The sequence below is a fragment of the Chiloscyllium punctatum genome, chromosome 16 (genome assembly GCF_047496795.1).
Source record: "Chiloscyllium punctatum isolate Juve2018m chromosome 16, sChiPun1.3, whole genome shotgun sequence".
NCBI lineage: Eukaryota > Metazoa > Chordata > Chondrichthyes > Orectolobiformes > Hemiscylliidae > Chiloscyllium > Chiloscyllium punctatum.
The window spans coordinates 74,514,755-74,538,987 of record NC_092754.1 but is presented as its reverse complement, the minus strand read 5'-3'; the positions used below and the strand labels follow the sequence as shown (position 1 = coordinate 74,538,987).

General features: G+C 45.0%; 1 non-coding gene across 1 annotated transcript; it reads right to left on the bottom strand.

Annotated features, from left to right (window-relative positions):
- Positions 1-1,994: 1,994 nt before the first annotated feature.
- LOC140487265 (U2 spliceosomal RNA) lies at positions 1,995-2,179 on the bottom strand. Its single transcript, XR_011962841.1, has one exon. It is a non-coding gene; the product is annotated as a U2 spliceosomal RNA (small nuclear RNA).
- Positions 2,180-24,233: the final 22,054 nt, after the last annotated feature.

Sequence of the window (24,233 nt, the reverse complement as noted above, 5' to 3'; positions counted from 1 at the left end):
CCACACAGCTCTATCCTTTACAAACCTTACCTCACAACGTTACCCGTCTCCAAGCCCCAGCCCTATAGTGTCGCCGTGCCAACCATCACATGGCAACCACCACACCAAAACCAGGACAATGAAGGTGACTCGAACTACCACAGTAACCCACGTCCTAGTCTCCCTCCGCCTCTAATATGGTGCCTTTCCCATCCCTTCCACAATGCCTGTCTACAAGCAGGCTGCCCCCATTGCCGAGAACTGACTTCCCCAGTAACACAGCTACTGCAGGGGCCCCCGAATCTCTCCTTGAGAATGTCATGGAACTGATCCACAAATGACAGGAACGGACAGTGACAGCATGGATTGGTGAACGGAAATGCAAGATTGAAACATCTACTGGAGCATTCCGGGAATGTTATGAGTAGTTTGTGTTGCCAACTCTCTTGACTGCAGTGACACAGATGCCCTGATCCTGATTGTCCCAAAAAATGTCAATGTGCGTGGACATGCTGTTCCAGGATCTCCGGACTGAATCCTACCTTTCTTGCCCTGACTGAGAACTGGTTCCCTGAGGCTTTGAGACGTGACCATTTGGATAAAGCACATGCAGTGTTTTTGCTGCTTTAGCTGCTGTTCCAAGTGCCTGACAGATCAGCCCCTTGACTGGTCACCGCTAACAACAACGATAAGGTGCCTGTCTTATGTCTGCGACAAAAAAACAGGCAAGACAGGAACACTGTGAAACATGAGGTTCTGATCGAGGCATCAAAGTGTAAAAAAACAAAGGTCAGACAGAGATGCTGTGCCAGTCTCCGAGCAGGACGTGTCTCAGGCGCTGTAGAGTTTGTAGTGTTCTTCGAGTAATAATGTACTTTTGGACTGGTAATTATACATCTTGATGCACTGTATTTTTCGCCAGCTCTGCAAGTATCTGTTGGACTGATTAATTTGAGAATCGGCTCTCAGAGTAATATGCCTCTGACTTGTTCATTCGTGATACCACACACAATTGTGTCTTACATCAGTGAATATGCAATCTGATTGCACTGACAGGCCTTTGAACTGAGAAAATAAAGCCGTCACAAACACACCTATTGATTCTGGTTGTTCTTGCACGCTGATGAAAAACATTCTTAACGATTTACAAGGATGTTCCCTTGCTACAGGGCAAGGCTGAATATGCTGGGGCTCTTTTCCCTGGAGCTTCGGAGGCTGAGGGTTGACCGTATAGAGATTTAGAAAATCATGAGGGGCATGGATAGGGTTAACAGAAAAGGTATTTTCCCTGTGGTGGGTTGTACAGAACGAGAGGTCATCGGTTTAGGGTGAGAGAGGAAAAAGTTAAAGGAACCTCAGGGGCAATGTTTTCATGCAGAAGATGGTGTCTATGCGGAATGAGCTGCCAGAGGAAGTGGTGGAGGCTGGTACAATTACAACATTTTAAAGACATCTGGTTGAGTATATGAAGAGTTTAGAGGGATATGGGCCAAGTGCTGTCAAATAGGACGACAAAATTGGTTCGAAAATCTGGTCAGCACGGACGAGTTGTACTGTATATCTCTGTGAGTCGATGTGATTTAAAAACATCAGATCTTTTCCTGCTTCACAGCTTTCTCAAAATTTCTCGTTCAATAAATCTGAGTCATCATCGTCATCATCAAAATCCAAACTGTTGATTACTTCAATAGTTTCATCTTCTCCATTTTGTGTTCTGAAATGCCATTTGACATTACTGGTGGGCAACTTTGTTTTACTTCTGCTGTTCGGAGTTGGGAGTTGGTAGGAACGGGCGGCATGCACCAGGGATGAAGTGTTAACATTGAGAGTAAGTGCTGAACATGCAGAAACTAACAGGTGAATAGCAACCGAGAACAAATTGATTTGCACGAATGCGAGTCTGACTTGACCAAAAGGTTATCAGTACGCTTTCTTACACACAGACTCGGTAGATGAGAAATAAAGCTAACACACAAAAAAGTGAACTAATGAAGCTGCTTTTTGGATTCTTTTATGAGGGGTGCACGATTCTCAGAAACACTGCAATACAAGGACGATGTGCGAAGTTGGTTGAGCAAACTCATAATCCAAATTCTTCCTGCAAAATTCAAAATAATATTTAGTCCCTAATTCATGGATGGATCAGATATTAAAGCTGACAAATACAGACATGATCTCTGCTAAAACATCGAGAAGTGATCCTGGTGTTATTATCATGATTAGAGTGTTGCAGGAAAAGCAGAGCAGGTCAGACAGCATCCAAGGAGCAGGTAAATCGACTTTTTGGGCAAAAGCCCTTTATCAGTGAAGACGCTGGGAGCCTCGTGGATGAGGAGATAAATGGGATAGGGTGGGGGTAGGTTGAAGGTAGCTGAACTGCAATAAATGTGTCGAGGTGGGGGTAAAGGTAATAAGTCGGAGAGAAGAGTGGAGCAGATAGGTGGGAAGGAAGATTGACAGGTGGTACAGGTCATGAAGGTGGTGCTGAGCTGGGAGGTTGGAACTGGGATAAAGTGGGGGTGTAGGAGAAGTGAAGAAGCTGGTGAAATCCACATTGATGCCATTGGGTTGAAGTGTCCCAAGACGGTAGATGAGGCGTTTTTCCTTCAGGTGTTGGGTGGTGAGAAGGGGCGATGGAGGATGCCCAGGACATGCATGTCCTTGGCAGAGTAGAAGCGCGAATTGAAAGCTTCAGCCATGGAGCAGTAAGTTTGATTGGTGTGGGTGTCCCGGAGATGTTGTCTGAAGTGCTCTGTGAGAAGGTGTCCGGTCTTCCCAATGTAGAGGAGACTGAAACGGAAGCAACAGATACAATAAATGACATTGGTGGATGTGCAGGTGAAGCTTTGACGGATGTGGAAGGCACCATTCGGGCCTTGGACGGAATTGAGCAAGGACGTGTGGGCGCAGGTTTTGCAATTCCTCAGCCGACTCTTCCTCAGCTCCACTTGTCTAAGCGATGATGCTAACTGAGCATGCACATCCCCGAAAGCTTTCTTGTAAACCTGATTCAACTTGTCTCGACAGTCTCCACAATCCTTCCGATCGTGTGGTTTCCAGAACAGGAATCAATGCTCCAGCTGAACCTGAACTGGTGCATTATAAAAAACACAACATCATATCATTGCTCTCACAGTCTCTGTCACTGTGAACAAGGACCAGGAGACAATGTTCTTTATGAGATGTTCTCTCAGCCTATCCTGCCAACATCCTGTACATGTACATCCTGCTCCTGTTAAACCCCTTTTTGATTTGGAGCCAAATTGTTGATTTACTCTTCTTCTGCCCGAAATATCACCTCACACCTCTCCACATTGGACTTCAACTGCATCCATCCATCTTCCACACCAAAGTACCAATAACTTTCTGACATTCAACACTATGCTGCTAACAGCTCTTAGCTTCCCTTTTTTACTGTCAACGACATAGTTCGACATTGTTCCTGCATACTAGGAAACAATGAACATCGAGAATACCAAGCACTCCCACATTTACCCAACATCTCTGGCCTTTGTTCAGTGTGTTGTGTGTGTGCCAAGTATCCATTTTCATACCCAAACTCCTGGATAATCACAGCAAATCTTCCTCACTGTCCTATTCCAATCACCTGGCAATTAAAGGGAACGTATCTTTTGTCCACCTTTTTTACTGCACCGTCACATTAACTTTCTGATCATTGTGTACCGGGTCCTGTCATTGCCAAAGGATGGCAATGTTTCATAATTTCTTACCATTTTAAACATAAGCATTCAGACTTTATCTTTCCTTCCGACAATCGTGAATCACATTTCACCACATCGTGTCTGAATGGATAAATTTAAATTATTTTTCCAGTGAAATGTTCAGAGAACTTATTACCACAGTTAGGAAGTTTTGGTCACGTGGAATTCAGGGAAGGCTTGCCATTTGGATGTAAAATTGGCTTGAAATTAGGAGACAGAAGGTGGAGGATGATGTTTGGTTTTCGGACTGGAGGCTTGTGACCACAGGTGAGCTGCAAGGATTGGCGCTGGTTCTGGATTAGTGGTGCTGGAAGAGAGCAGCTGTTCAGGCAGCATCCGAGGAGCAGTAAAATCGACGTTTCGGGCAAAAGCCCTTCATCAGGAATAAAGGCTGAGAGCCTGAAGCGTGGAGAGATAAGCCAGAGGAGGGTGGAGGTGGGGAGAAAGTCGCAAAGAGTACAATAGGTGAGTGGGGGAGGGGATGAAGCTGATAGGTCGGGGGTGGGGGAGGGTGGAGTGGATAGGTGGAAAAGAAGATAGGCAGGTAGGACAAGTCATGGGGACAGAGTTGAGCTGGACGTTTGGAACTAGGGTGAGGTGGGGGAAGGAGAAATGAGGAAACTGTTGAAGTCCACCTTGATGCCCTGGGGTTGAAGTGTTCCGAGGTAAAAGATGAGGCGTTCTTCCTCCAGGCATCTGGTAGTGAGGGAGCGGCGGTGAAGGAAGCCCAGGACCTCCATGTCCTCAGCAGAATGGGAGGGGGGGTTCAAAATGTTGGGCCACAGGGCGATGTGGTTGATTGGTGCAAGTGTCCCGGAGATGTTCCATAAAGCGCTCTGCCAGGAGGTGTCCAGTCTCCCCAATGTAGAGGAGACCGCATTGGGAGCAACGGATACAATAAATGATATTTGTGGATATGCAGGTAAAACTTTGATGGATCTGGAAGGCTCCTTTCAGGCCTTGGACGGAGGTGAAGGAGGAGGTGTAGGCGCAGGTTTTGCTGTTCCTGCAGTGGCAGGGGAAGGTGCTAGAATGGGAGGGTGGGTTGCAGGGGGGCGTGGACCTGACCGGGTAGTCACGGAGGGAACAGTCTTTGCGGAAGGTGGAAAGGGGTGTGGAGGGAAATATATCTCTGGTGATTGGGTCTTTTAGGAGGTGGCGGAAATGTCAGTGGATGATTTGGTTTATGCGAAGATTGGTAGGGTGGAAGGTGAGCTTGTTATGGTTGTAGGGTGTCCTTGTTATGGTTGGAGGGGTGGGGTCTGAACGCGGAGGTGCGGGATGTGGATGAGATGCGTTGGAGGGCATCTTTAACCACGTGGGAAGGGAATTGCGGTCTCGAAAGAAGGAGGCCATCTGTTGTGTTCTGTGTTGGAACTAGTCCTCCTGGGAGCAGATACGGCGGAGGTATTGGGAATACGGGATGACATTTTAGCAGGATGTAGGGTGAGAAGAGGTGTAATCCAGGTAGCTGTGGGAGTCGGTGGGTTTGTAAAAAGTGTCAGTGTCAAGTCGGTCGTCATTAATGGAGATGGTGAGGTCCAGGAAGGGGAGCCAGGTGTCAGAGATGATCCAGGTAAAATTAAATTCAGGGTGGAATGTGTTGGTGAAGTTGATGAATTGCTCAATCTCCTCCCGGGAGCCTGAGGTGGCGCCAATGCAGTCATCAATGTAGCGGAGGAAGAGGTGGGGATTGGTGACGGTGTAATTATGGAAGATCGACTGTTCTACGTAGCCAACAACGTGACAGGCATAGCTGGGGCCCATACGTGTACCCATGGCTACCCTTTTGGTCTGGAGGAAGTAGAAGGATTCGAAGGAGAAATTGTTAAATGTGAGGACCAGTTCGGTCAAACGAATGAGACTGTCGGTGGAAGGGTAATGTTGGAGTCGTCGGGAGAAGAAGAAACGGAGGGCTTGGAGGCCCTGTTCATGGCGGATGGAGGTGTAGAGGGACTGGATGTCCATGATGAAGATGAGGCATTGGGGACCGGGGAATAGGAAGTCTTGGAGGAGGTGGAGGGCGTGGGTGGTGTCTTGAACGTATGTGGGGAGTTCCTGGGGAGTCCGTCATGAGGTCAAACAATCTTCAGCTGCTTCATCAATGACCTACCCTCTGTCATAAAGTCAGAAGTGGGAATGTTCGCCGATGATTGCACAATGTTCAGCACCATTCGCAACTCCACAGATACTGAAGCAATTTGTGCTCAAATGCAACAAGACCTGGACAATATCCAGGCTGATGTCGACAAGTGGCAAGTAACCTTCACGCCACGCAAATGCCAGGCAATGACCATCACCAATAAGAGATACTCTCACCACTGCCCATGACATTGAATTTTATTATCATCATGGGATCCCCCACTGTCAACATTCTTGGGGCTACCATTGACCAGACCTCAACTGAATTCACCACATAAACACAGTGGTTACAAGAGCAGGTCAGAGACAATGGATACTGTGCCGACTAACTCACCTCCTGGCACCCCAAAGTCTATCCACCTTTGATAATGCACAAGCCAGGAGTATAATGGAATACGCCCCAATTGCTTGGATGGGTGCACCTCCAACAACACTCAGGAAGCTTGACAAATCCAGGACAAAGCAACCGGCTTGATTGGCACCACAGCAGCCAGGGAAAACGTTCCAGCATTTCCAGCCACTCCTTGTAACTTAAACTGTCTATTCCTGGTGACTACGTCGTGGGCAGCACGGTGGAACAGTGTTTAGCACTACTGCTTCACAGCGCCAGGAAACCCCAGTTCAAATCTCGCCTCAGGCGATTGACTGCGTGGTTTGCACATTCTCCAACTGTCTTTGTGGGATTGCTCAGGGTGCTCCGGTTTCCTCTCAAAGTCCAAAGATGTGCGGGTAAAGTGAATTGGCCATTTGGAATTACGTGTCAAGTTAGTTAAAGGGGCAAATGTAGAGTTTTGGCGTGTCGGTGTGGATTTGTTGGGCCATACGGCCCGTTTCCACACTATAAGTAATCTAAAAATAAACGTTTCAGAATTCCTACGACTTTGCTAATATCCTTCCAAAAGCCGAGCATCCCGAACGCCATGCAGTGTCTTAAAAGTGGCCTTACCACGTTTGTGGACGTCCCAACTCCTATGCTATGTGCTCTGATCAATGAAGGGAAATGTGCCATAAACTGCCTTCACCAGCCTGGCTACCTGTGACACCACTTTCAAGGAAGGGCATATCTGAACCCGCCACTCACTGTCCTCCCAGGCAAGCATTCCAGACCCGCACCACCCACTGGCTGAAAACACTTTCTCTCAGAAAACCTTCCGTCTGTGAGTATGGAATGCCAGTCGTAGCTTTATTCCAGTTCAATATCCCTTCCTCTCTGAGAATTGAAGTTCAGCTCAACATTATTATGGAACAAATTTGCTTTTCTTAAGATCTGTTTCTTTAGTTAAATAATTTTTGTGCATAAGAAGCATTTTGTTACCATGAACCTGAACACATTCTCAAAAAGCATTGTGAGTAGACCAGCAGCTGCAGTCATTTTGCAGCCGATAACAGTAGAAATGGGCAATGATTGATCAGAATAGCCTAAAGAACCAAACTTAGGATTTGAATTGAGAGACTCAAAACAGATTTATATAATGGACTTCAAAGTTGGAAACTGTGCATGTGTTATATTATAAAGTTAGATTTTGAATAAATAAGTTTCCAGTTTTTACTGAATATTCTGAACAAATCTCATACTCAATAGGAAGAAAATTGTAATGTAATAGCAGAATGGAAAATGCGCATAATAGAACATTCCTGTTTCAATTTAATGTACACAACCCTAAGCAGATTTGAATCATTTTTGTGATATGAAAATCTGTCTGTTCTTATTAATTAACAGTGAAATATCTCAGCCAATTGTTCAGTTCTCATCTCTCAATTATAGAATATACTTATAATAGTCAATATTTTTAAGCCAGTTCTATTAGTCCTGAATAACAGAATTAGAATTAATGGTTTTTATACCTTATTACATTGTTGATGATCTGTGTCAGTGCCCTCATGTTTAATTTAAAGCATGGCTGCATTGATTAATGTTCACCTGGACCATCCATTAAAAGAAAGTGAGCATTTTCCGTTGGATGGGAGTGGTTTGGGGGCTCAGACGGGGCAGGGATCCGGTATCAGATGTAGGGTCAGACGTGGGCGAGGTTTAGGAGTCAGATGGGGATGGGTTTGGGGACGGAAAATGGCTGGGTTGGGGATCGGACGGGGTGGGTTTGAGGCGGGTCAGATGGGGCAGGAATTGGAGGTTGGACGGCGCGTGGTTGGGGAGACAGACGATGTCGAGGTTGGGGGTCGGACGGGGTCAGTGTTGGGGAGTTGGAATGTGGGACTGGTTGGGTGTTGGACGGGTTTGGAGTTTGGAAGGGGGCTGGTTGAGGGTTGGAATGGGGCGGATCTTTGAGGTTGGAAGGGGTGGGGTACAGGGTTTGGACGGCGTGCGGGGAATGCGGTGGTCACATGGGACAGGGTTTGGGAGGTCGGACAGGGGCAGGGTTGGTGGGGCGAGGGGCCACAAAGAGGGCGGGGGGTTGCGTGGAGGCGTGCAGAGTCTCACACTCGGTGTGCTGCTGCCTAGTGTCCTGAACAGGTAGCAGAGTTAGCAAGCGTTCGCTGTGTCAACCCCCATTGAACTGACGGGGAGAGAGATGTGGGCAGTGGCTTCAGCAATGCTGCAGGTCCCTTACACACGTGTGTGCTTCTGCTCAGAAACAAACCCTGGGACGGAAAGATGGAGCAAGGCAAGCAGAGCGAGGAAAAGGAAACTTCATAAAACTCGGAGCCCCATAGGAAAGGCATTGAAGCAATTAACCGAATCATCAATTATCCGAGCGAAATCATGGCCACCCATCTCATTCGGATAATCGTGGTTCTTCTGTATATAAACTACACAGAAACATTCCATAAGATTCCAGCCTGATACTCACTCCTGAATGTCCATTATTCTCTAAATAAATGCTCCAAACCCCTTCATAAAATTCCGATCTCTAAATAATATTCTACACATAGCACAAGTCTCCAAAACTCTCCATTAGATTCTCACTCCTGAGCATCTATGATTCCATATCTAAACGCCATAAACTCCTCAGTTAGATTCCAGTCTGTGTTTAACTGCCCAATATTGGTTTAATCAATTGTGAGCCACACCACAACCTTGACTATACTCCTACTTGTATCTTATTCTTGGTACCTGTTACTCTGTATATTAATCCCCCCATTACTCAATTAGATTTCAGACCAAAACTCACTCTGCGGTGTATTATGCAAAACATTAACTCGCTGAGACCATCGATGAGATTCCAGTTCCTAACTCAGTATAAACCAAATGGTTGAATTTTAAATTTGGAGCAGAAATACAGAAAGCTAGAATTTAATTTCTGCCACATTCTGATTCTTCAACTATATTAGTTTGATGGAGTGCAGTGATTCAATAAGGCAGCTCACTGCCACCTTCTCAAGGGCTGATGGGATAAATGCTCAGTGATGCTCACATCCCGTGAACCAATGAACATGAACAATCCCTTCGCCTTGCTCATCACTCGCTGCTCCTGCAGGGTAAGTCTGCAGGCCAAGCTAGGCTTCCTCAATTCCTTTGTCCCTTGCCCTTGGAATAATCAGCAAACAGGCCACAAGCTTGACACAACCTGTCATTTGCGAACAAGGATACAGAAAATAATGTTGAATACCTAAGTCCTGGAGTGAAGGAGGACCTGACTCAATATTGCAGGGTCCGAGTTACAGGCAGGCAGACTGACAGAGATACACACAAACACATGCACACACATAGACATACACCTTTGCTAACAGACGCACGCAAAGACACACACACTCACTCGCTCAAACACACACACTCGCACAAACACACAGACAAATGCCCTCACACACAAACACGTACAGACACACAGACACACACGCTCATACAAACACACACGCAGACACACACTCGCACACATACTCACTAACAGACATACACGCACACAGACACAAACATAGACACACGCCCACACACATGCACGCACACACATGCACACACACAACACACACACGCACATGCCCACATAGATGCACACTCAGACAAACGTACGTGCACACAGACATACACGCACACGCACACACTCACACAGGTGCACACACATGGGCACACACATTGACACACACAATCGCTCACAGTTACACAGGGATACAGAATGACAAAATAATATTTGGATTGACAAATATTAAAGCTCCACTCACCAATCCCTGGGTGTCAGATGAACACAGGACATTCACACAGCTGGGTCAGTCTCAAGACTCACCTCTCTCTGATACTGAGAGGCTCCTGTATCACACTCTGGATTGGAATCAGATGCTGTGTTTGGGAGCAAGATGTGGCACCATGGGATTAGGTCAATTCTCCATATGGATGTTCAGAACCAGCAATCTAACGAAATCAGAACAGATCAGAGAAAATCAAACAAATAACTTGGTGTTTAATTTGTGGAGTAGTTCCATTCTTGTTGTGTCAGTTGTCTGTGTGTAAGTTGGGGAGAGTACAGACTCTGCTTAAATCAGCATGCCCTGTAAGATTATACCTGCTTTTGAAGTTTTGATTCAGATATCGTCGATGGAGCTTCAGTCTGTATCTAACCCTTTGCTGTCCCTTTCTCGGGGTGGTTGATGGAGATACAGTAAAGGCAGCTTTATTTTGTATCTAACCCCATCATGTCCCTTTCCTGATAGTGCCTGTTTGGGACAGTGCAGGGGTGCCTTCATTTTACAGCATTGGAACAGGAATAAACCATTCATCCCCTAAATCCTGTCCCATCAATCAATCGGATCATGGCTAATCTGTGGCCTAAGCTGAAAACGTGTTGCTGGTAAAGCGCAGCAGGTCAGGCAGCATCCAAGGAACAGGAGAATCGACGTTTCGGGCATCAGCCCTTCTTCAGGAATGAGGAAAGTGTGTCCAGCTGGCTAAGATAAAAGGTTCTTCGTAATCTGTGGCCTAACCGCATGTTCCTTCGTTTGGCCCACATCCCTCAATTCCTTCACTGAACGAATATTTATCCTTTGCAGATGATCCAGCATCCACTGCTGTTTGTTGAAGGGGGTTCCAAAACTTTCCTAGCCTTTGTAACAAAGTGCTTCCTAACATCTCTCCTGAATGCTCTGAGCCCTAATTCTCAGACATTGTTTCCTCTTGTTCTTGAATCTGCAACCAGCAGGAATCGTTTTGCTTGATCTACCCTGCCTCACATTGTTTATATCTTGAAGGATTTAATCAGATCATCCTTTACCTTCTCCATTCTCGAGGAAACAGACATCCTTTGTACAATCTCTTCTCAGAAAGCAACCCATGAATTCCAGGATCATTCCTGTAAAAATCCTTTATACTCCCGATTTGTACTACACACGCTTGCACTGAGAGAGATGTTCCCCCTAGCCCAGTCTATCAAAGTCACTTTGTAATTTCAAGGTACCATCTTCATTGTCTTCGCTGCCCAACTTTGTACCTAATCCCGAACTGTTGTTGTCCGGGGAGTGTATGTCAGGAACAGTGTAGGGGGAGATTTACTCTGCATCCAGCCACATTTTATATCTGGGAGTTTGGATGGGGACAGTGCAGAGGGGCTGTTACTCTGTATCTAACTCTATGCTGCCCCTGTCCTGAGAGTGTTTGATAGGAACAGTGTAGTGGGAGAGTTACTCTAACTAACCCCAAGCCGTCCCTGTCCTGGGAGTTGTTGATGGGGATAATATCGAGGGAACTTTACTCTGTATCTAATCCTATTCTCCCAGACTCTGGGAGATTCAGAAGGAGGAAGTGTCGAGGGACGCATGCTCTGTATCAAACCCAGTGATGGAGATGCCCTAAGTGTATTTGATGGGGATTGGATAGGGAAAGTGGGTGATTGAATCAGTATCTAACCCCACAATAATCTGGCATGTGAATTTGGGAAGTTACAGTGTAGAGGGTCTTTACTCTGAAACTAACCCATTCTCTATCTCCTCTGGATAGTTGGATATGGTTTAGATATGGGAGTCTGATGAATTAGCATTCGAACTGAAATAATGTGAGATGTGAAGTGATGTTAGACTGAAGACAAGATAAACTAAACGGTCAAATGTTACATTGGGAGCAGGAACACAGAAAGCTGCTGGTTCATTTCTGTTCTGTTACATATCTCCAAGTTTCAGTTTATGGTGAAATACTGTCCCTGTGGGCAATGTTTCTCAAAATTATCGTGAAACTGTGGATTCTCTTTTTAAAGGTAGGAAATGGAGAAGGCTCTTTGAAGGTGATTAAAATGCAAATTCCAGAAGCCGTTTACAGTAAAAGCCTGAGACAATGTCACATTCCAGCAATGTTTGCCTTATTTTGCAAGCTTCTGAAAGGTTCCAATATACAAAAACTGAAACAGCTATCTGGTATTTTATATACAAATCACCTTCAAACTCTTGATTAGATTCCAGTCTGTTACTGGCTCCCAGTCTCTGCTATTCTACATATAAAACCAACCTCAGTCACCTCGATAGGATTCCAACATGTAACTCACTCCCGTGTATCTATTTACGTTCACCACTTCAAACTCCTTGATTAGATTCCAGACTGTATCTCTCTTCCCGGATATTTATTAATCCAGACATAATCCATCTCAAACCCTTCAATTAGATTTCAGTTTGTAACTCACACTTGGTTTTCTTTTTTATATAAATAAAGACTGATCAATTGATTAGATTCTTATCTGTTGCCCACTCACGTATATCTGTTATTCCATACATAAACCACATTGAAAGCTTGCTTAGATTCCAGTCTGTAACTCACTCCTGAGTATCTGTTATTCCATATATAAACCACTCCGAACGCCTCAATTAGATTCTGGTCTGTAATTCATGCCCGGGTACCTGTTCTCCCATACACAAACCAGCCAAATATCCATTAGATTCCATTCTGTAACTTTAGTAAACCCCTTGATACACCGATTAGATTCCAATCTGCAACTCACTCATATGTATCTGTTATCCCAGATATAACTCAACTCAAAAACCTCAATCAGATTCCAGTCTGTAACTCACTCCTGAGTATCTGTTATTGCATATTTAAAACAACCCAACCTCTTCGATCAGATTTCTATGTATAACTCACTCCTGGTCATCTGTTATTCCATATATAAACCAACCCAACCTCGTCGATCAGATTCCAGTCGGTAACTCACTCCTGAGTATCTGTTATTCTACATATAAACCATACCAACCTCCTCGATATTTAACTAGTCTGTACCTCACTCCTGAGTATCAGTTATTTTATTTATATAAAGCAACCCAACCTCCTCAGTCAGATTCTAGTCTGTAACTAATTTCAGGTATCTGTTCTTCAACATATAACACATCTCAGACACTTCAAATAGATTCCAGTTTGTAACTCACTCCCAGGTATCTGTTAATCTGTATATAACTCAATTCAAATCCCTCAATTAGTTTCCAATCTGTTACTTACTCTTGGGTCTGTGCTATTCCTTATATAAAGCATCCCGAACAGCTCAATTAGATTCCAATTTGTCATTCACTCTCAAATCTCTGGGACTCAGTCCATGAACCATCCCAAACTCCTGGATTAGATTCCAGTCTGCAACTCACATCCAGGTATATATTATTAGATCTGTAAACCTCTTGATGAGATTTGAATCTGTAACTCACTTCCATGCATATTTCATTCTAAATGTAAACTACTCTGCATCCCTCAATAAGATTCCAATCTCAAACTCACTTCCATGTATTTGTGTCTCTGCCCATCAAACACCATGAACCCCTCGATTAGCTTTAAGTCTGTAACTCACTCCCAGGAAAGGCTGAATAATCTGGGGATGCTTTTCCTGGAGTGTGAATGCTGAAGAGGCCTCCTTATGGAGGTCTATAAGATTATGAGGGGCATGGATAGGGTAAACAGACAAGATATTTTCCCTGAGGTGGGTAAGTCCAGAAGGTATAGATTTAGTGTGAGAAGGGAATGATTTAAAGGGACCGAAGGATCGACTTTTCATGCAATGTGTGGTGCTTGTATGGAATGAGCTGCCAAAGGAAGTGATGGAGTCTAGTACAATTGCACCATTTAAGATGCATCTGGATGTGTATATGAATAGCAAGGATTTAGAGGGATATGGGCCAAGTGCTGGCACATGGGCCTAGATTGGGTTATGATATCTGGTTGTCCAGTTGAACCGAAGGGTATTCTTCTGTGCTGTCTAATTCTGTCTCTGTGACTCTGTGACATGACATGTCAGTTGAACAGGACACTGTATTTTATTTGGCATTTACCCAGAATATTTACCGCTGTAACTGGGCTGGTGCTTCAGAAAATTCAATCACTGTAGTTTCTTGAGAACTGAGGGCTGTCTTTGCAAGTGGGATGACTAAGCAAATCATTTCCCATCGTCCCGATTGGAGAACAGTCTCTCCTCTGTGTGAACTCACTGGTGAACACTGAGGTTGGAAGAACACTTGAACCCAAACACCCTCTGAGAGACATCTGAATCGCCTCTCATTTATAACCACATGGATAGCCGTACTTTATAGGCATTTCAGTGTGTGGATATTTCAAAGGTCAGTGCGAACTCGCTGTTGTGTCAGATAACTGGACAAATGAGTGAATCCTTGACCACCATCTGAGCAGGTGAATGGTCCCTACCCCTGCCCCTGCCACAGGCCCCACCCCGCCACATCCTGGTGTGAATATGGTGGGATGAGCTGGTTGCCTCAACGCAGGTCTGCAGTGAGATCATCAGAGTGGCCTCTCCTCAGTGTGTACACATTGAAGATGTGTCAGTTTCCAAGCACTTTTACTCCATTTCCCACAATTCGGACATTTAAAAGCCAACACCCCGTGTGAACATGGTCATGTATCGACAATTAGGATGATCCCGTGAATCCCTTCTGACAGTAAGGGGCAGCACAGTGGCACAATGCTTAGCAATGCTGGCTTACAGCTCAAGGGAACACTGTCCAATTCCAGGCTTGAATGAAGGTAGAGTATGTAGAGAAGTGAATGGTTACATTTTGAAAATGTTCGTATTAAAGAGGAGGAGGAGCTTGAAATCCTGAAATGCATACAAGTTGATAAATTCCCAGGACCCGATCAGGTGTAATCTAGAATTCTGTGAGAAGCTGGGAAAGTGATTGCTGGGCTCTTGCTGAGATATATGTATCATCAATAGTCACAGGTGTTGCTGTCAAAGGTATTGCTGGAACACTGGAGGTTGGCTGACATCGTGCCACTTTTTAAGGAAAGTGGTAAGGACAAGCCAGGGAAAGATAGACCAGTGAACCTGAAGTCAGTGGTGAGTTCGTTGTTGGAGGGAAGCCTGAGGCACAGGATGTACATGTATTTGGAAAGGCAAGGACTGATTCGGCATGGTCAGCATATCTTTGTGTGGAAAATCATGACTAATGAACTTTATTGAGTGTTTTCACGAAGTAAAAAAGAGAATTGATGAGGACAGAGTGGTGGACATGATCTATGTGGACTTTAGTAAGGTGGTCGACAAGGTTCCCCATGGGAGGCTGGTTAGCAATGATAGATCTCATGGAATATGGGAGAAGTAGCCATTTGGATACAGAACTGTCTCAAAGGTTGAAGACAGAATGTGGTGGTGGAGGGTTGTTTTTCAGACTGGAGGCCGCTGACCAGTGAAGTGCCCCATGGATCAGTGCAAGATCCACTACATTCCTTCATTTATATAAATGATTTGGACGTCTACATAGGAGGTATAATTAATAGGTTTGCTGATGACACCAAAATTGGAGGTGTCATGAACATTGAAGAAGCTTACCTCAGATTACAGTGGGATCAGACGGGCCAGTGGAATGAGGAGTTTACTTTAGAGAGGTTCTGCATTTTGGGAAAGCCAATCTTAGCAGGAATTCTACACTTAATAGGATTGTTCGGGTCCTGGGGAGAGTATAGGAGTTGGGAGGTCATGTTGTGACGGTACAGGACATTAGTTAGGCAATGTCTGGAATATTGCATGCAATTCTGGTCTCCTTCCTATCAAAAGGATGTTGTGAAACTTGAAAGGGTTTAGAAAAGATTTACCGGTTGCCAGGTTTGGAAGATTTGAGTGGTAGGGAGAGGCTGAATCGGCTGGGGCTGTTCCCACTGGAATCTTGGAGGCTGATGGATGACCTCATAGAGGTTTAGAAGATCATGAGGGATGTGGATATGATAAAGAGACAATGTCTTTTTCCCTGGGGTGGGTGAGTCCATAACTTTCAGTGGAAAGATAAAAAAGAGACGTAAGTGGCAACGTTTTCATGGACAGGGTTGTGCATGTATGGAATGAGCTGCCAGAGGAAGTGTTGGAGGCTGGTATAATTGCAGTACTTAAAAGGCACCTGGATAGGTATATGAATAGGAAGGGCTTAGAGGGATATGGACCAAGTGCTGGCAAATGGGTCGTCCCCCACGTTTCAAAGATGTGCAGGTTAGCTTGATTGGCCATGCTAAAGTACAGTGTTATGGGATTTATGGTAAGGTCTGGGTGTGATGATCATTGGAAGGTTGGTGTAGTTTCGATGGGCTGAGTGGCGTCTGTCTGCACTGTAGGGTCTCTTTGATTCGACTTGCAGCAGGTGAATGGTCTCCTCCTGGTGTGACTGCATTGATGACTTTCCAGTTCAGATGGTGATCTGCACCCCCCTCGCATTATTCTCACATTCCCCATAGTTGGTCCCCAGTGTGGATCCACTCGTTGTTTGACAGGTGACATGATCAGCTAAAACCTTGTCTTTGTTGAGAACTTGTGTCTGGTTTCTCAACACATAACCGTGCACTTCCTTCCATGTTTAAAACCTGATGGTATTCAGCTTACAACAATAAACTTGGTGACTCTCACAAATCCTGATGTCTACTTTGGATTCAGTTACCCAATGCCGCATCCTCCCCTCTGATGGACTGTAAATTATTTGAAACTTTATTATAACAATGGAAGTGATGGCATTGTGGTGTTATTATGAGACAATTAATGCAGAGACGCAGGTGATATTCTGGGGATCTGGATTCAAATCCCGCTATGACAGAGCTGTATTCTATTTTTGTTAAAAACGTGGGATGAAGCGTCTAATGGTCATGAAACCATTGCTGATTGTCAGAAAACCCCATGTGGTTCACTAATGTCCTTTTGGGGAGGAAATCTGACGTCCTCCCCTGCTCTGTGCTCGGTATGAATCCAGATCTGCCGTCTGGGGAAATTCGGAAGGGACATCAAATCCTGACCTGGCCAGCACGGTCCACATGCCATGAATTAATTAAAAAGAAGTGTGAGAGAGAATATACAAAAACACAAATACATGTTGTGAATCTGTGCTGAATGTAACTGATAATTTGTGGGATCTGAACTAGGATGAAGCAACCACAGTAGCTGCTGATTGTCATTTAAAAAGACCCCAATGTTTGACTGATATTTTTCAATGAAGGGACCCTTCCCCCGGTCTGGGCCTACACATGATGCTGTGCTCTTTGGAAGCACACTGAGAGAAGAAGGCATTTGTTGATCTGGACAGCTGTTGTTATTTCATCACCACTGGGTGAATCATCTGGAGGTCCTGACCTAACAGCATTGTGGGAGCGCTTTCACTACACATACTGCAGTCATTCAAAGGGGAATGGAAACATCTGCTGGTCTTGACAGTGAAAACAAAATTCAAAGAATACAGGATTACAAATACAACAGCATGCAACAGCTTCAGAGCATCTAATTTCGTGCTGAAACAATGTTGCTTTGCATTTTATGAACAATGGGTTTTCAGCAAATTGATCTTCTCTGGAATCTACCTGCTCAACATGAGTTTCCCTAGAATACATCTATTCAACATGATCTTCCTTATATTTCACCCTCTCAACCGCATCTTGCCTAGAATCTACCTGCTCCACCTCATCTTCCCAAGAATCTACCTCTCAATCTGAACTTACCTAGAATATACCTGCTCAGCTGACTTTCCCTGGAATCTATCTGCGCCACCTGATGTTGCCCAGAACCTACCCATTTAGTCTGATCATTTCTAGGATCAACCTGCTCAACATGATCTTCCGTAAAACCTGACTGCTCAATCGGATCATCCTGAAAGTCTAGCTGCTGAAACCGATACAAGAAGATGACAATGGAATGGAACAAGTTGATAGCCTCTTACAGAAAACTCCCGCAAACACGATGTGCTCAGTAGACTCACTCTATGTGATAATCATTCAAAGATTCTGTGACTTGGTGTAATCAGAGCAACAGTGGATGCCAGGGATCACCTTCTGCCACCAATGTTCACCCTGACACATCTGGCTCTGAACTGCTCTGTCTATTAGAATCAGGTCAGGGAGCAACATCTGTAATCAAATCATGGAGAAATTCTGCAGCTGCTGGAAATCTGTCATCCAAAACGAAATGCTGGATATTCTCAGAAAGTTGGGCAGTATCTAAGGAGAGAATAAAACACAGTTCATTTTTCAGATGGGAATAAGAATAGTATGCAATTTAAGCATCATTATAAGCTCAGAAACATAAGAGAAATGCACTGTAGGGCAAGGAAACAAATTGTGATTGGAGAGAAACTGAGGAAGATAAAAATTGTAAATTAGCAGCACATGGGCAAAGGGGGGACACTCAGTTAAATTCCTAACTGAGCTAAAATACAATCGTTATTAAAGATAGTGTACGGGACGCAATGGCAATGTGGTGATCAGGAACTGGAGAGGTTAGAAAAAACAATGGATGGACATAGATTCAGATCATCAGTAAGTAGCCATCACAGTCCCAGAGGCATGGAACATTATACATGGAACAGATCACAACACAAAAAGAATGACATTGGAGATGAGAGCTCAAAAATCTGAAATAATTCCATTAAAAAAAAAACACCTTGAGAAGTTTCAGGTGGAGCAATTGGAAAGCTATGCGAACTCTGGTGTCAGAGAAAACCCTTAAATATGATAGAATGTCCAGGACGGGGTGATGTCACCATGTCATTGTCACTGTGTGATGACATCGCCCATAGGAACCCAAAGGTCTGGGTCTGTGCGAACTAGAGGTCCCCCACAGACTGGGATGGATGGCAGGGTTCCTGATATGGGAAATTGAGGACTGGAGATGCTGGAGTTCAGAGTTGAAAATGAGTTGCTGGAAAAGCGCAGCAGGTCAGGCAGCATCCAAGGAGGAGGAGAATCGATGTTTCGGTCATGAGCCCTTCTTCAGGCTCATCAAGCCCGAAATGTCGATTCCCCTGCTCCTTGGATGCTGCCTGACCTGCTGCGCTTTTCCTGACAGGGAACCCAGGAGATTTACCAGGATGGTTTGGAGAATGAAAGATTTCAGTGATGAGTTTAGGTTGTTGAAAGGAGAGATTTGACAGAGTGGAATATGTAGTTTATGATTGGTTAACACAAGGTAAATAAAGTGAAGCTGTTTCCATTAGCTGACCATAAAAGAATTAGAGGAGAGTTCCATCATTTTTGGAATGTTCCACAGGGAGATTGTGAGCAAGAAAGTTTATGCAATGAATGTTAATGACATTAGACTCAATGCTGACCCACAAACGCGAAAAATGCTGAGATCCTGATACATTGATGGAGGTCATGCATAAATAAAAATCGGTCTGATCAATGATGGAATTTGAATTGAATCAATACTAGCATTGACGTCACAAAATTAATGTGAAATATATCTCAATGGACTTAAAACAAAAGATTCCAGGACAGAGAGCACACCACCTTTCCACCAATTACTGGTTGGTTCTGGAGAAATCTTCCGCTGCTTCTGGAAGTCTTTCCTCAGACTGACGTTGTGAGACTTTGCGATGCATAAAGCTCCAACTCTCGGAAGGACATTGCAGGAAATACTCAACAGATCAGGCAGGTGGGAGTATACACAGTGAACATTTTAGCTCAATGAAATTTCATCAACATTTGTTTGAAGTGCGATAAGTAGGCAGTAAATAGAAAAAGTAACTGATCGGGAGCAATTAAATGAGCAAGCTTTGTCTAACTCACAAAGTAAAATACCGTGGATGCTGCAGTAGGTGGTGTGGCGTTGATTCAAAGTTTGAGTTCAGGGTCACTGAGAGTCAGCTGAACTTGTAATGATAAATCTGCTTAACTTTTCAGAGTGGGTATATTCTGTTTAGGAGGACAGATTAAAACGATGGGCTTCCTGTAAGAATCGAAGATGAAGGGCAATCCTTTGTTTTGCACACCGAATTGTTAACATGTAGTGTGGAATGCTCTATAATTTGGGAAATTGCACTCAGTTAATGTGGCTTTTAATGTGCTCATTAGCCCCTTGGTAATACGTCTGCACTCCTAACAAAGGCAGTTGCTATTATATTTCTAGGTCCAAAAAGGTATTTGTTTCTTGGAAGCAATATACTATTTCAATTTGTGGATAACAGTCAAACGAAAGTTTTAATTGCAAACAATAGTCTGAGACGAGTCCTGTGGTATATACATGCTTGCATTTCCTGATCTTCTCTTGAAACTGGTGAGCATTGTGATGCTGTCCAGAGGGAAATACAGTCTCTCCAGTACTTTCCCTGATCTCCATGGCAGTGACAGATCTCCTGACCAATACTACAACCATGGCACTGTCAGATTTCTAGTCTATGTTTTCAATGAGTTTGCTGCCCACCATTCCTACAAATACATTCACATCTGTCTGCATTTATTTAGTAACTGGCAGTTCTAGCTGGTTGGTTGTCACTTGCTCCATATTCCTCCATTCCTTGCACATCCATCTGCTTATGGGGTTAAAAGCCCCTGAAACGCCCCGATCATATCTACCTCCACCACCCCTGACATTATGTTCCAGACACCTACGACTCTCTGTGGAAAAAAAATCTTGCCCACATCTCAGTTGAACTTTTCCACTTTCACCTTCAATGTATGCTCTATAATTTAAGAAATTTTAATTCTGGGAAAGAGATTCTGACTGGTAACTCCATTTATGCATCTTATAATTTTATACGCTTCCACAGATTGTTCCCTCACTCTGTTGCTCCAAGGAAAATAATCTGAGTTTTTCTAGAGTCTCCTTTTAGCTCATACCCTCGAATACAGGCAGCATTCTGGTAAACATGTTCTTCACCCTCCACATCCTCCCTGTAATGTGGCGACCAGAATTAAACGCAACACTCTAAGTGAAACCAAATGGAAGTCTTGTACAACTGCAACATGATATCCTTGCTCTCATTTCTTCCCTGCACTTTGTGTCGAGTCCTTGAGCTTCTGTACTTCCACTGTAAAATAGTCCTTGTCTCCATCCGCCTCTCATATGGTGACTTTCCCATCCCTTCCACAATTCCTGTCCATTCTGCTACAAGCAAACTGTCCCCAGTGCCAACTTTCCCAACTTCACTGCTACTGCAGAATTTCATCGAACTTGTCCCCAATGTCAGGAACGCACAGTGTCAGCATGGTTTGGTAAACGGGAATTCAAGATTGAAAAATCTACCGGAGCATTTGGAGGACAACTCTCTGGAATGTAGTGAAACAGATTCCCTGATCCTGATTGTCGCAAACAATGTCAAAGTGCCTGGACATGTTGTGCCAGGATTTCCTGACTGAATCCTGTCTCCCTTGCCCTGACTGAGAACTGGTTCATGAGGCTTTGAAACGTGACCATTTGGATTAAGCACATGCAGTGTGTTTGCTGTTTTAGTTGCTGTTTCAAGTGCCTGACAGTCCACCCCTTGACTGATCACCGTTCACAATAATGATAAACTGCCTGTCTTATGTCTGCGATAAACAACCAAGCAAGACAGGAGCACTGGGAAACATTAGGTTCTGGTCTAGGCATCAAAGTGCAAAAAAGCCAGGGAAAAGCATGACGTGTCTCAGGCACTGGAAAGTTTGCAGTGTTCTAATTTTTTAGAGTAATAATGTACTTTGTGGACAGGTAATTCTACATCTTGATGCAGTGCTTTTATTTAACTTTGGCTCCACATGTATATGTTGGACTGGTTAATGTGAGAATCGTCTCTCGGAGTAATATGCCTCTGACTTTGTCATTCATGATACCACACACAATTGTGTCCTACATCAGGGTTTATGTAATCTGTTTCAACTCACAGGGCTTTGAACTGAGAAAATAAAGCTGTCAAAAACATACATATTGATTCCAGTTTCTCTGCAACTCTGATGAAAAACATTCTTAAAGATTTACAAGCAATTTGCAGGGTTGGATGGGTTTCAGCTACAGGGAGAGGCTGAATAGGCTGGGGCTGTTTTCCCCGGAGCATCGAGTCTAAAGGATGACTTTATGGAGATTGATAAAATCATGAGGGGCATAGGTATGGTAAATCGACAAGTTCATTTCCCTGGGGTGGGTAGTCCAGAACGAGAGGGCATAGGTTCAGGGTGAGAGGGGAAATATTTAAAAGGAACTGTGGGAAAATATTTGCTAACCTACGATAAGCCCCCAAAACAAAATTGACTAAACTGCACCAGTTCACCCAGAATTCCCAAGCAGCTCACAAACCGAATCAGCCAGCACACAGACCAGGGAATACGCTTTACACTCCCACAGACAATAGCAGAGCACCACAGCTCTCCCAAAGCCCCAAGGGAGCTACACAACCCAGTCGTCAAATGTGCTAAATTAATTACCTGAAATGTTTGCAACAAACCTTCAGTTGGTCTATGCATGATTCACCTTGAGTCAGGACTTCTATCACGAACCTGTTCTAGCCAGGAGAGAGACGGTCAGGCAGAGAAAGTTAGGCACAATATGTGGAGAAATAGCTCATCAAAATCTTGTTTTACTACTGATAGATCCACAGCTGGAACAAAATTGACTTGGGCCCAGCTGTGTTGACCCAGAGCCGCTGCTAAAGTTACCAAGCAGCCCACGAGAAGCTCGCAGCAGGACGCTGCAGCCACAAAACATTCTGAGTCACCACTGCTGCCCCACTCAGACAATAACGTCAGGCACACACGCAGCATGGCTGCTGCCCTGAAAACCCAGGGCACTGAATTCCATATTCCATGCATTGGATCTACTCCCCTTGATAAGCCCTGGACCCACGCAGAGTCTCGGCCATGTTGCAAGATGCCGCTGACCCATTGAAAAGGCGACTTGCATTTAATAATTGCTACAAATTTCCACAATTTACAACTGTTTGCCACAAGATGTACAGACACTGTTACAACTGTCCTATGGTACCCAATGGGCGAATATGTGCCCTACCCTTGCCTTCCCCACCCAATCCTGGGACACTGCTGCAGACAGGGATAGATGGCTGGACAGCACTGTCAAAGAGGCAATAAAAACTCGTGCAAGACAGCATGCAGACTTTGGTGCCGTTACCCGGTATCTGTAGAAAACAGACAAGCTCCTACCAGACCTCATTGCCCACTTCAGGGAGATCTGGGACTCTTCAGCAGGCATCCCTTTAACAGAGAATGAGAAGCTGGCTATACAGACTCTAGTCAATTGCATGCTCCCTACATATGCCCATGCATACAAGCTGCATAACCTAACCTGGCAAACAACAACCTGGGGAGGGGGGGGGGGCGAAGCTAACCACACTCACTAACCTGGATAGGAATGGACTGTTCACACCACCAAAACAGATTGGGCATTTCCCCGAATTGCACAACCAGACTGCCCTAGGAACACAGCCAGACTAGTACAGAGACCCGTCCTGTGGACACAGGTCGACCAGTGCAGAGATCCGCCTTAGGGACAAAGCCAGACTAGTACGGAGACCCACCCTAGGTACACTGCCAGACTAGTACAGCGACCCGCCCTAGGAACACAGCCAGACGAGTGCAGAGACCTGCCCTAAGGACACTGCCAGACTAGTACGGAGACCCACCCTAGGGACACAGCCAGACGAGTGCAGAGACCCGCCCTAAGGACACTGCCACACTAGTACAGAGACCCACCCTCGGGAAACAGCCAGACCAATACGGAGACCCGCCCTGGATACACAGGCTGACTAGTACAGAGACGCGCCCAAGGAACACAGACAGACTAGTACAGAGTCCTGCCCTAGGGGCACAGCCAGACTAGTACAGAGAACCGCCCTGGGGACACAGCCAGACTAGGACAGAGACCTAAAGGATTCTATAATGAACCATGCTGGAACTGTGGCAAACCAGGACACTTGGCTAGATGCTGCTGGTTACCACCCAAGCAGGGACGGCCTGGCCCCTCTATCCCCCCTCACTCCCACAGGCACAGCAGATGCAGTCCCCCAGCCCACAGTGGCAGCCTTGCCAGGCTGCCTTCCCAATGACTGATCCCTTCACCCTGTGCCCCGAAACAAGCTAGTGCTGCCGCGAGAGGGAAGTTTTGCAAGTGGTCTACATACACCTCTCCAACTCCCCATCGGAAAACACTTTCATATCGTTTCTGGTGGATACCGGACAACTCACTCGTCTGCGCCTCCCTCTGCAAAACTGTCCCCGTGTTCCAAGACTGTCTGTACATTAGGTGTTTCGGGAGTGCCCAAGACAGAGCCACTCTCCCAACCCGTCAAATTTAATATCGG